Raw genomic sequence first — 13,094 nt, forward strand, 5'->3', positions numbered from 1 at the left:
ATCCACAGAGGTGAAATGACTAGCCCAAGGCCACATAGGCAATACGTGGCACAGCTGGGATTCAGAGCCAGCGCTGAGAAACTCTAGAATAGTCACTATTGGCCACATGCGGGCATTGAGAGCTTGAAATGTGGCCACTGAGATGTGCTGCTTTAAGTGTAAAACAGCCTGGGTTTCAAAGACTTAGTTCAAACAAGAATGTAAAATATCTCATTAATAATTTTTATATCAGTTACATGATAATACCTTGGATATATTGAGTAAGTAAAATATATAATTGAAATTAATTTCACTTTTTTAAAACGTGGCTACCTCTAAATTTTCTAGATCTAAAATTACATTTGTGGCCTGAATTGTATTCCTATTGGATAGCACCGCTCTAGAACGGGTCTTTACAACAGGGGTGATATCGCCCCCTAGGGGTCATTTTGGGACTCTGTTTTCATGAAACAGTGCAATCCCAGGAAGGGGTTGGGACAGTACCCGGTGCTGTGTGGGCAAGGGCTGGAATAGCAGTAGTAGTAAATTAATGACCAACATTATTAAGAGCTTACTATGTGCCAGGCAGGATTTTTTTTTTTTTAATATTTATTTATTTATTTGTCTGTGCCGGGTATTAGTTGCAGTGTATGGGATCTTTTTAGTTGTGGCATGCGAGCTCTTAGTTGTGGCATGCAGGATCTAGTTCCCTGATCAGGGATCTAACCTGGGCCCCCTGCATTGGGAGCGCGGAGTCTTAACCACTGGACCACCAGGGAAGTCCCAGGCATTGTTCTAAGCACTTCCCCTATGTCAACTCATTTAAGTCCGACCACAACCCTCTGAAGTTGGTGCTATTATAGTAATTTCCCAGGGAAGGGATCTGAAGCTCAGAGAATTGGCTTGCCGAAGGCCCCAAAGCTAGGGCACTATAGATCTAGAATTGGAAACTGGCTTGCTCAATTCCAAGCTCCATCACTCATAAAAGGTGCCGAGTCAAGTCAGTTCCACTCCCTTATGCATTCACAAATATTTAACCATATGTGCCGGCTCACATTCAAAAAATCTCTGCTGGGTCCCTGTTATGAGCTGGGCTCCATCACTCTCACCTGAATGGGGTCTCTCTCTGCCAGGTCCAGTGATGGGAGGGTGCACAGACACCTTCAGCCCGCACTCAGCACGCAATCTTCTGCCTGTTTTTCCAGCATGGCCCAAAGAGAAAGGTGGGAAGGTGGTTAAGAATGTGCACATGCATTACCGAAGATCTTATTTAAAATGCAGACTCTGGGCTTTCCTCGGTGGCGCAGTGGTTAAGAATCCGCCTGCAGGGGACATGGGTTTAAGCCCTGGCCCGGGAAGATCCCACATGCCGCGGAGCAACTAAGCCCGTGTGCCACAACTACTGAGCCTGCGCTCTGGAGCCCGCGATCCACAACTACTGAAGCCCGCGTGCCACAACTACTGAAGCCCGCGCGCCTAGAGCCCGTGCTCCACAACAAGAGAAGCCACTGCAATGAGAAACCCGCGCAGTGCAACAAAGGGTAGCCCCCGCTCACCGCAACTAGAGAAGGCCAGCGCGCAGCAACAAAGACCCAACGCAGCCAAAAATCAATAAAATAAAATAAAAATAAATAAATGTATAAAATGCAGATTCTGATTCTGGGGGTCTGGAGCAGGACCTGAGAGTCTGCATTTCAGAGAGGCTCCCAGGTGATCTGCTGCTCCACTGACCACACTGAGTTGTGTGAGGGGTGATAGTAATGTCAGCCCTGGGATTCAAGAAGGATCTCAGAGTGTCACAGCAGGAAGGACTCTTAGGCATCATCCACTCCAACTCCCTGATGGTGCCGATAGGGAGAGAAAGGGTAAGACACTTGCCCAAGGTCACACCGTGAATTACAGGCAGAGACCAAGTCTTCAGACTCCCATCCATGCTCCTTTCCATCCACTGTCTCCTGTTTGCAGCAGCATCCAGGACAGGAGTATCCAGACGCTCTCATGCCCATTTCACACCATACGCTTTTGGTATTTTCAAATTCTCTCCCCGCCTCCCATCTGAGTTTCCATCCTAGGGGAGCAATCCTGGGAGCAGAGTGGCAGGACAGACCACACTCTGCAAGAAACTTTAAGGGCTGCACCCCCTGGTCCTGGAGCTCAACCTGCCCCTCCCTGCCAGATGCTACACATCTGGGTCCCCAGAAAGCACTTGAGCCGATGGAGTGAAACTGTTTTCAGGACGGAGGAGAGGCTGTCTTCTCCAGACTGGATGCGCAGGGTACTAACAACAGGAATTCATTTCCTAGAAATTAAACACTGAATTTGTTGGTGTTTACGGGATTCATCACCTGCTTTCCCTGCTGGGAGGCATAATACAGCCGTGATTAGAACATAAGCTTTGGAGTCAGATAGTGCTTTGGAGTTAGGTAGACTGAACTTGTTTCCCAGCTCTGCCATTTATTAGCTCTGCGACCTTGGGCAAGTTACTCAACCTGTCTGAGCCTGTTTCCTCATCCGTTCAATAGCGAATTACTTAAAGCCTTTCACAGGAATTCCCTGGTTGTCCAGTGGTTAGGACTCCGCGCTTCCATTGCAGGAGGCATGGGTTCATCAATCCCTGATTGGGGAAGTAAGATCCCACAAGCTGCGCTGCGCAGCAAAAAAAAAAAAAAAGGCCTATCACATGTTGCCAAGAGCAACACAGATGTGGACCCTGCTCTTAGGGAGACACCATGGCCCTGGGGAAACCTCCTGGGACCTGGGACCACAGAGGATGACAGTGGTGCATGCAGGGAACCACGGGAAAGTAGGGGGGACATGTAAGCTGCGGCAGCCCTAAGATCCCCAGGTGAAAGTGGCTTTGAAGCTGAGCACTGGAGGACAAATAGAATTAGCAAGTGAAGAGGACCTGGGGCCAGTGACACCTATTCCACGGGACTACAGCTTGGGAAAACCTTCCCTGCCATGCACCCCAAATCCTTTTTCTTCATTTCCTGTTGCTCACCTGTACAGAGATTGCACAGGCCAGGCCTCTCCTCTCATCCTCCTGTTGACCTGCGCTCAGCAAGAGACCCCACCTCCAGTTTGGCTGAGACCTCCTCCTGTGCTTCTCTCACTCCTCTGAGCCTTTGCACGGGCTATTCCCGCTTCCTGGAATGCCCTTCCTCTTGTCTCCTCCACCCTCTCTGGAGGTTCCTCTGGACCCTAGGGATGGAATTGATCATCCCTCCTCCCTGTCCCACTGGTGTCCTTATTACACATCACACTGGACTGCCCTAGACTGGGCTCACTTGCTGACTGCCTGTCTCCCTGTTGGACTTGAGTTCCGGAAGGGAGGGGGACATGTGTGTCACGAAGCCCAGGGACCTGTGTGGGGTACCCTCTGCCTCATTCACCCATCCAACTCTGATATCACCCTCGGGATCAAATTCAACTGTCTTCTCTTTGCGGAAACGTGTCTACTCCTTCCACCGAAGTGAGGTTGGCCTCTCTCCTCTGTGCCAGCCGGTACCTCATGACATTGTTCATACTGTACAGTTCTCATCATCCTGCAGCCAGTGCTTGTGGGTCTCTCTCCCCACAAGATGGCAACTTCCTGGAGCAGAGTCCGCTTTTGTTCACAGCTGTATGTTTGGGGCTCAATACTTATAGTGGTTCTGCAGTGATTTACTCAAAGAATGAATGAAAGAAGCACACTGACAATTTTACCTTTGCTCCCCAACCCCGTGCTTTGTGCCTCTGGCCACAAATGTCCTTTGTTCATCCCTCCTGGATGTCTCATAGGGAACCCAAACTCAGCTGAGCCACTATCTTCCACCCTACCCCAGCTTTGCTTCCTTTGTAGGCATTATCCTGGTCTTACTCACCCATCCCCAACACTTGGAATCCTCCCTCCTTCCTTCTCTCCCCCAGCATTTAAACATTTATTTCCCTTTTAGGAATGAGGAAGCTGAGGCTCAGAAATGTAACGCAATTGGCTCAAGGTCACACAGCAAATAAATGGGCCTTGCTCTGGAGAGCCCGGACTCCCTAGCTACCTAGCCGGACTCTCACTCCCCCCACGGGTTCTGTCTCCTTTCCCCTGACTTCTCTACACACATTTGGGGCATCTGTGTCTTGGTTCAGGCTGTTCCTCTGCCTGGAAGAACAATGTTTCCCATTCCCCTTCCCACATATCTATTATAATCTGCTCTCTGAGGCCCTTCTCAAAGCTGCTTCCTCCAGGAAGCCTTCCTTGGTCAACTGGATGCAAAATCTCCATCCTCTGAACCCTCTCCTGACTCCAGGTTTGTTTGTGCCTCTTATGCCTGTGCCTGGAAGCTCCTTGAAGACCTACCTATTTCCTCCCCACTCCAGTGACCAGAGCACAATAGGCTCACAATCAATATAGAGTAACTCTTCATGTAAGGCTCAAATGAGCCGAGGAGAAATAACAGCATTCCCTCTCTTCTGTTTAAAACTATCCAATGGCTCCCATCTCAGAATATAATCCAAAATCCTCACCATGGCCTGCAAGTCCCTACATGATTCACCCACTGCCCCCTCCAGGTACCTCTCTGACCTCATCTTTTACCAGCCCTCTCCTTAAATATCACCTCCTTGGCAAAGCTTTGACCAGACAACATAAAGTATCTCATCCTTTACTATAGCACCCTGCTTCATGCTCATTTTAGCACTTTACCATATCTGATATTTCCTGCCTGTTTGTTTATTGCTTGTTTCCCCTGCCCCTCCCCACCCATGCACCTTCTGTCAGCTCATCACTATAACCCCAGGGCCTAGAACAGTGCCTGGCTGACAACAAACATGCATTTATGAGCCATGTGCACAGTGCGGGTAACTAGAGCCAATGGGGTGGATGAGATCACCCAGGGAGAGCATCTTCTACGAGACAGGAGGGCCTGGGAGAGCACAGCGGTTAATGGCTGTAGAAAGGAGGCTGAATCTGGAAAAACAACAGAGACCAAGAAGAAAAATACGACAGTGTTAAGTCACAGGAGCCAGGAGAAGACAGTATTTCGAGGGGAAGGAGCGATCAGCAGAGAAAGTCAAAGACTGAACAGTGTTTGCTGAATTCAGCTTCCTGGAGGACACTGATGACCTTGGCACGCCCCTGCCCCTCTGCGGGCCTCGGGTGGAAGCCGTCTGTGCAAAGAGAGGGACCTCTCAGGTCCTGGGAATTCCCAGCTTTGAGAATCTGTATTTCTGCTCACATTCATATCACTCTTGCCAAAAAGAACAATCATCTACCTGTGGTCTAGGAGGGAAGGGATGACCCAGGGTATCCACCCTCATTATTTATCCATCAGGTAACTGACCAACTGAGGAAGCATCTCTGTATTTCTGGGCCTGTCCTAGGCACCATTAGGAGGGGAAGAGGCCCTAGGGCCTGCCAGTCATGTCCAGGTAGCCAGCCCCCTCCCTCCCATGCCATCCTCTAGTTCCTGGCTTCCTGATGCCTCCATGACAAAGGCCACCCACTTCTCCCCACCAGCTGGACAGACCAAACGCTGTAGAAGGCCCAGCTGCCCAAATGGTTTTGCTGGCTACTGTTGGTTAAGAGTCCCTTGATGTCCTTGTGAGGAAAGCTTAGACCCTGGCCGTGGCTGCGCCACCCAGAAGACAGCAAAGACCCACGAGGTGCGGCCGATTAGAAAACCCTGGAAGCTGACCCCAAGGAAGAGAGTGAGAGGTTGCTCCTACCAACCAGAGCCGTGATGGCCACCAGTGCCAGGTGCTGTGCTGAGCAATGACCCTATCTGATTTGCACAGCAACCCTGTGAGGTGACCATTCTAATCCCTATTTCACATGGGAGGAAACCAAGGCTCAGAAGAGGTTAAGGGCTTTCCCAAGCTCACACAGCTAGTAAACAGCCAAGCCCTGTTTGCTAATGCAGCCAGTCTGACTGAGAGCCCCTGCTCTTAAGCCTTGAACCTCACCAGAGCTAGTGAGGCAAGGGGCTTCAGTCTTATATTCTTTTACAAGCAGTTTGACCTTGGGCAAGATTTATTCCCCACTCTCTGCATCTGCAATAAATCAGATTTCTTAGTGCCCTTCCATTTCTGACATTATGTAATTAACTGGGATTTGTACAGAACTCTACAGTTTATAAAAAGCCATTCATAAGGCATCTCATTTTTTTACCACAGATCCTGCAGGGTGGGAGAATTATCCTCTCCATTTGATAGATGTGCAAACTGAGGCTCGAAGAGACGCAGTGACCCGTCCAAGGTCACAAAGCAAGTCAGGGCCGCCGGGCCCCGGGTCTGGAAGCCGAGGCTCCACACTAGACGCTCCTCCAACTCCGCTCCAGAAAGGGGCAACCCTGCGGCGCTCGGACCTGGCCGGCAGGGGACGGCGCCCGGCTGCCCTCGGCCGCCAGGGGCCACGTGGGAGCGTCGCAGCCCCCCGCCCGAGGGGCGCCTCCCGCCCAGCCAGATCTCCCAGAACGCGCGCCAGGGATCCCGCAACCGACCCCGGGTGCTGACTCGGTCCACCCTCCATCCTGGGGCTCCTGGGGCTCCGGGCCGCGCCCCCCGACGCTCCCCTCCGGCTGGACAGGTCCTCCGGGACCCCCTTACGGCGAGTGCCCCTCCCGTCCGAAGGCGCCGAGAGACGGGACGCCCGGGCCAGCGGGGCGCCGACGAGGGCGCTGCCTCCCCTCCCAACTCCACCGGGACGGCCGCCACTACGAGCAGCCGGGGCCCCGGCGCCACCCCGCCCCGCCCCACACCGGGAGGCACCGGACTCCGAGCGCTTACCCCCTCCCGGACACGCAGGTGCGGACCGGGGGCTCACCCTCCCGGGTCCTCTTCCTCGCGCAGCGCCTCGTCTCCCCGCCGGCGACTGCCTCATCTCCGCCGTGACCCCCAGCCCAGCTCCGGGCGTCGCCCCCCCCCGCCGCCCCGGGGGCTCTTTCCTGGCCCGCGCCGTCTCGAGCCCCACCTCCCTGCGCCCTGCGGCTCCGGCTCCCCTCTCCCCTTCACGCGCCCGCCGCTCCTCCTCGCTCCCCTCCCCCAGCTCCTCCCCACACCCGCGAGGCTCCCTCCCTACTCTGCCCTCCGCCCGCCAGGAGGGAGGCTCGGCCCCTTCCTGTCCCGGCGGGGCGGCCGGGAGCTCCGAACCCCCGCCTCCGCCGTCGCCGCAGCCCCAGGCCCAGGGGTGGGTAGACGCTGAGGAAGGGAGGTGAGGAAGTCCGCAGCTCGGTGCTCCCCGGTCCCCACCTGCAGGAGAGAGGACGGGCTGTGTCCGGAGTAGGGGGTGGTGAGAGGTGGGCCCTGCCCAGAGACCCTTGCTGAAAGCCTAGCCTCCCCCATCTGTCCCTGTCCCCTGTGCTTAGCCCTAGTTAGGTTTTTTTCCCTTCATTTAACAAATATTGATCTGTGGGTCAGGCATGTTCTAAGCACTGGGGACATAACAGTGAACAAAACGGATGTGGACCCGATGGAGCTTACATGAATGTAGTAAGTAGAACATACGAAGTGTTTATAGAGGTAAATAGGGTGGAGGAAAATGAAGCCGGGAAAGGAGATAGTGAGGTGCAGGCTTTGAACAGGGAGGTCAGGGGAGGCCTTCCCGCGAAAGTGGCATCTGAGCAAAGACGAGAAGTGAGGGAGTGAGCCCTGCAGAAATACGGGGAAACCACGCACCAAGTGAGGGCAGCGAGGCAAGGGCAGTGATTAGCAGGAGTTGAGGTCGGAGGTGGGGGGAGGGGCAGCTGCCTCGCTCATTCGAACAGCGGATTCTGAGCAGGGGACCCAGCCCCCAGGTTACAGCAGGTGATGGGGGTGTGGAGAAGAATCTTCCTGGTTCTAAGAACCAGGGTTGAGAGAAGAGAGAAGACTTGAGCACAAAGAGGAACGACAGACGGAAGAGAAAGGTTCAGGAAGAGGCTCAGGGCTGGGCATGGCCAAGTTTCATGCCCTCAGGGGGAGCGGGCCTTCTGTCCCTTTATGGGCTTTTTGTCTCCTTGTTCTTCATGTATTTCCAAGCCTTGTTATTAGGTGCATCCGCTGCTAGGATTGTTATATCATCTTCATGAACTGACTCTTCTGTCATTATGAAGTGACCCTCTGTCCCTGGCAACAGCTCTTGTCGTGAAGTCTCCTTAACTGGGTGTAGGGAGAGGCCAGAAGCAGCCCCTGCTGCTGGTTTATTTCCAGCCCACACAGCTGTTTGACATCTGGTACACCCCAAACTCAGCAGCTTCTCCAGACTTTCTTTCCAGTGTCTTTCTGTGTCCTTCTGCTCCATGAGTTCTCTACCCACCTGGACCTCCCCTCTTTTCTCCACTCCTCACCCTCCTGGTTTACCATTTGATGACTGGCCTGGAACCTTCATCTCTCTCTCTCAATCTCTCTCTTTTTTGGAAGGCTCTGATCAATGATCATCAATAATGCAAAAGTTCTTTTTGTCTTAGCGCAAATCCCAGGCAAATAAACCACTGGCAAATAGACAGGCGTTATCGGCAGCCACACCTCGGCCTTCTCCCCTCTACTCAGGCCCTGGGCTCTTCTCCCAAAAACGAAGTAGGAAGGTTGACCAATGCCAAATGTAGGCATTGCCCAAAATAGGTACTGCTGCTGCTGCCCCAAGTTGAAGCTTCATAGAGGAGGAAGGGGTCCTGTCTACATGGCCCAAGCACCTGTAGCTGCTGCCGAGGTACCAGCCTGAGATCTGCTGTCAGAAATCACACGGCAGAGAAAATATAGACATGCCCGGGCTGTGTGTGCTCACTGGAAAGACCCTGACAGCCCCAGAAGCTGCCCTGACCAGTGATGAGAAACAGAAGGGACGAGGATGTGCAGCATCTCAGCACACTCTAACAGCTGACATCATTTAACAACAAAAGCAGCCGGAGATGCACAGTGCCACTGGAAAGCTGGTTTAAGGAAAAGGCTGGGTCTGCAGGAGAGGGTTCACTTCAGCTTCTCAGACCTCACCCTGGGCCAGCGGATGTGTTAAGTACAGTCCCTACTCTCAGGAAGCTCAGAGTCCAGGAGAGAAAACCCACATGCCATTAAGCACAGCGCAGTGTGGCGGAAGGGAGAGAGGTGGGGGCGGGTAAGGAATGCAGAGGACAGCATGCCCTACCTGGGAGTTGAACAAGGGCCACCCCTGTGCTGAGCCTTGAAGGGCGAGTAGGAGGCATCTGAGCAAAGAAGGGGGAAGGAAAGCAGAGAAGTTCCCTGGTAGAAGGAACAGCATGTGCAAAGGCACAGGGGCTAAAAGAGAGAATTTAGTTAGGGAAACTGCAAGGCTGTAGATATTGCTAGTGTGGGGAGAAGTAGTCAAGATGCAGCTGGAGAGGCAGGAAGGGGCCAGCTTATGAAGAGCTTTGAATGCCAGGTAAAGGAGCCTGTGCTTTATCCTGAGAGCCATGGGAGCCAGGGAAGGGCTTTGAGCAAGGGAGTGGCATGATTGGACAGGGTAGGTTGGCAATCCATGGTACCCTGAACTGTGATACCCATGTGGAAATCATCACAATCCCTACTGCTGCCATGATGAAAAAACCTGGGGCAATTCCTGATCAGCTTCCTCCCCCCTCCAAACCATCCTCCATGCTTCATGAGAGCGGGTTTCCTAAAACACATGGATCCCTTGTCCAGACAGCTCCAGGCCCTCCCCATTCTCTCCTGAAGAGGTTCTGACTCCCTTGTCCTGGCATTCCAGGCTCTTCCCAGTCTGTTCCCACTCTGTACCCTGCCTTCTCAAACCTGGCTCATGCTTTTCCTCCCATGTGGAAAGTTCTGACCTTCATTTCCATTGATCAGAATCCCCCCTCATTTCCAGAATCTCACACCTCCTTGGCTTACCATGACTCATCCCTCAAGGCCCAACTCCAAAATTCCCCTCTTTGCAGGGTCCCTCTCCTTCCTCCTGAACAGAAATGGTGGTTCCCTCTGTGGAGGTCCAAGGGCCGAGTGGGGGGTAAAAATGTTGACTCAGTGATCAGACTGAGTTTGAACCTTGATTTCACTGCTCAGTAGCTGTGCAGCCCTGGGCAGGTTATGGCAAGTCCCCTGCATACGAACGAGTTGTTCCTAGAGCCCGTTCATAAGTCCAACAAAGTTAGCCTAGGTACCCAACTAACACAATCGGCTATATAATACTGTACTGTAATAGGTTTATAATACTTTTCACACAAAAAATACATAAAAAACAAACACAAGAAATAAAGAAAACCTGTTTAATCTTACAGTACAGTACCTTGAAAAGTACAGTAGTACGTACCAGCTACATCCCTGCTGCTTTTACACTGGCTTCCGGACATCCTGGGCTTGAAATAAAGATACTGTACTACTGTACTCTATACAGTACTTTATGTGGTTGGACATGCGAATGCACGTTCGCATCTTATGAAAGTTTGCAACTTGAAGGTTCGTATGTAGGGGACCTACTGTATCTAAATTCTGTGAGCCTGTTTGCTCATGTGTAAAATGATCACAATAACAGTACCTACTTCGTGGGGTTATGATGAGGGCCAACTTAAACTTGTGCATCTAAGTACATAGCCCAGTGCCTGGCACGCAGTAAGCCCTCCATGAGTGTTCGCTATCACTGTAATTGTAATTGGAATGCCACCCCTTTCACAATTATTTTGCATCCATCTCCCCCAACATCATGGGTTTCTGAAGGGTAGAGGTTATTCACCTAGCCATGTCCATGCCCAGCACTGAGTCTGGCACACTGTAGGCATTCAACCATCGATGGATGGATGAATGGATAGAGGCATGAAAGAAGCCACCCAGACACTCCTGCTCCCATAGAGTCCACCTTGCTTGGGAGGTGGGAGCCAGGCTTGCCCTCTTCTGAAGAGGGTTGAACAAATTGTGTGTCAGGGGACTACTGTCTGGGGCAAGCTTTGTCATCAGACAGTCTGCGGTTTGCAATTTCTTCAGGGCAGAGCAGTCTAGACAGAGGTGACAGCTGCACCAGCCAGGGAGGAGCAGGCACTGCATGGGAATCAGAATCCAGGGGAGGGCTTTTCAGGAAACCGGAAGCCCAGCCTTCTCCCTGTTTTCTCCCCTCCTCGCCACTCAGGAGCTGGCTAAGCAAGTTTGCTACCAGTCTCCAGCAGTGGAAATTAGTTCTCAGCTTCGACCAGGGGACAACAAAGAGGGGTACAGCACGGCCCCTTGCCAGCTGGTGTCAAGGGTAAAGGGAAGGATGGGAGAATCTGTCAAGGAAAGGAACCAATATTTATTGAGCAGTTCTTATGTGCCAAGCACAATGCTAAGTGCTTAACGTGCAGTCCCCTCTCTGTAACCCTGCCAGGAAGGTACCATTGTGGATTGCTGCTGGATGAAGAACCAGACACGGAAGTTAGGGGACTTTCTCTTGCAAGGGTAGTAACAGAATGGGACCTCGATTATATCTAAGTCGCGAAGCCCGTGCTCCCCGCATGAATCATGCATCTAATCAACAAATATTTTGAGCACCTTCGCTCTGCACAGTGCGAAGGTAAATGGTGCAGGGCAGCAAGGATAATTTAGATGTGATTTCTACTCTCAAGGAGCTTATAACCTGAGGACAGAGGTTAAGCCTCACTTACCTTTGTATTCTCAGCCCAGGGAATTCCCAGTGAACGTTGAATACAGCACACAGATTGTCAGAGCTGGAAGGGTCTTCACAGTGCAAGTACCCCAATCCCGTTAATTTACAGTTGGGGAAACTGAGACCTAGAAGGAGGAACTAACTAGAGGATGTGGTCAGGAGCTTGAGCTCTGGAGACAGACTATTTGGTTTGAATCTCTGCTCTGCCACTTACCAGCTGTGTGACTTTGGGTTGGTCACTTAACCTTTCTGAGACTCAGTTTCTTTGAAAAAAAAAGGGAGGGGTGGCTAAAATTATAAGAATGAAGTAAGATCATCCATGCATGGGATTTAGCATAACACTTAAGTAATCCCACAACACATCGTGCTTTGATTACGATTAACCAGTCACACAGTGAGTTAGTCACAGATCTGGACTAGACCTCAGGCTCCTTGACTCACCATCCAGTGCTCTTTCCAGCTCTCCATGGTTCCTTGTGTCCATTCGAGTGGTGGTCGGAGGAGAATGGAGGTCACCTAGGGAGGGGGGATGCGTGTGCTCAGGTATCTGCTGTCCTTGGGAAGAAGTGCCCAGATGTCCCTGAGTCCCTGCCTCAGTGCTTCCTGCTACTGCCCCTCCCCATCTTTGAAACCTTCCCACCCCCACCCTCCCCGCTTGACTGCAGTCCAGAGACTCACTCCTAACTGGAACAGGCAGGAGACTCTTGATAACATCCCACACCGCCCGTTGCAATTTCCTCTGGGCCAGATGGGGTGGGGCTTCGTGGGGAAGGAGCCAACAGGAAATGCCCCGGGAGCAGTGAGGGATGGCTGTCCAGAGAGCGTCAGAGATAATATCTCCAGCATCAAACCTCCGTGAAAGGAGGAGACAGGTCCCACAGGAGAGCTTTTTCTGTTTGTTTTCCTCCGGCTTGACTTCAAACCAGAGAATTTAATTAAGAGCTTGATTGCTTTGCCCAGGGAATAGAAATCTGAGGGGACAGCGAGGCTGAGGCTCGTGGTGGCCAGGAAGGGAGGGAGGGCCTCTCTTGACTCAGATCAACCCGTGATGGGTTTAAGTTGCAGCAGAGGAGTTCAGCTCACAGAGGACATTTCGTGTGACCTCTAAGACAAGAATCTTTCCCTACAGGATCTTGGGAAGTTTTAGATTCTGCGATACAATTTGTAAGAAGTTTAAACCAGCCAAAGAAATAGGTAAAGTTTGATATTTCCCATTGTCCCCATTCACATCACTCTGATTGTCTTCCCTGGGGCTGCTGGCGTATAGTGGAAAGCCAGTGGGCCTGGGTTCAAATTCTGATACTTTAGCTCCCTGAGCCTCAGTATCCTCATCTGTAAAATGGGGACAACTCCAGCAACCCATTCACCTGATCTACCTATAAAATGAGAATAATAACATCTTTCTCGCAGAGTTGGGGGGCAAGGAATAAACAAGACAGAACCTGGAAAATAGAAGGGAGGTAAGTGTCAGAGAGAAAAGAAAACGGACTTGGAAGTTAGGCCTGGGAGAAAATTCCAGCTCTGCTACTCTCTTATGGAATGAACTTGGGCAGGTACAGTA

At 51.9% G+C, this 13,094-nt stretch overlaps 1 protein-coding gene across 12 annotated transcripts in view; it reads right to left on the minus strand.

Annotated features, from left to right (window-relative positions):
- Positions 1 to 12,131, minus strand: part of HTR1D (5-hydroxytryptamine receptor 1D) — a 43,837-nt gene extending 31,706 nt beyond the window's left edge. For 5 of the 12 annotated variants that reach the window (XM_067723739.1, XM_067723732.1, XM_067723720.1 and 2 more), the window contains exons 1-2: positions 6,739 to 6,919; positions 1,089 to 1,172 (exon numbers count right to left, since the gene is read on the minus strand). The gene's annotated coding sequence lies outside the window, so the exon portion shown is untranslated. Of the gene's footprint in view, positions 1 to 1,088; positions 1,173 to 6,121; positions 6,255 to 6,738; positions 6,927 to 11,974 lie in introns of those variants that run through there. The other 7 variants (XM_067723764.1, XM_067723748.1, XM_067723728.1 and 4 more) reach the window with 4 other exon arrangements.
- Between the last annotated feature and the right edge of the window lie 963 nt (positions 12,132 to 13,094).

This window comes from Pseudorca crassidens, chromosome 2 (genome assembly GCF_039906515.1).
Source record: "Pseudorca crassidens isolate mPseCra1 chromosome 2, mPseCra1.hap1, whole genome shotgun sequence".
In the NCBI taxonomy this organism is placed as follows: domain Eukaryota; kingdom Metazoa; phylum Chordata; class Mammalia; order Artiodactyla; family Delphinidae; genus Pseudorca; species Pseudorca crassidens.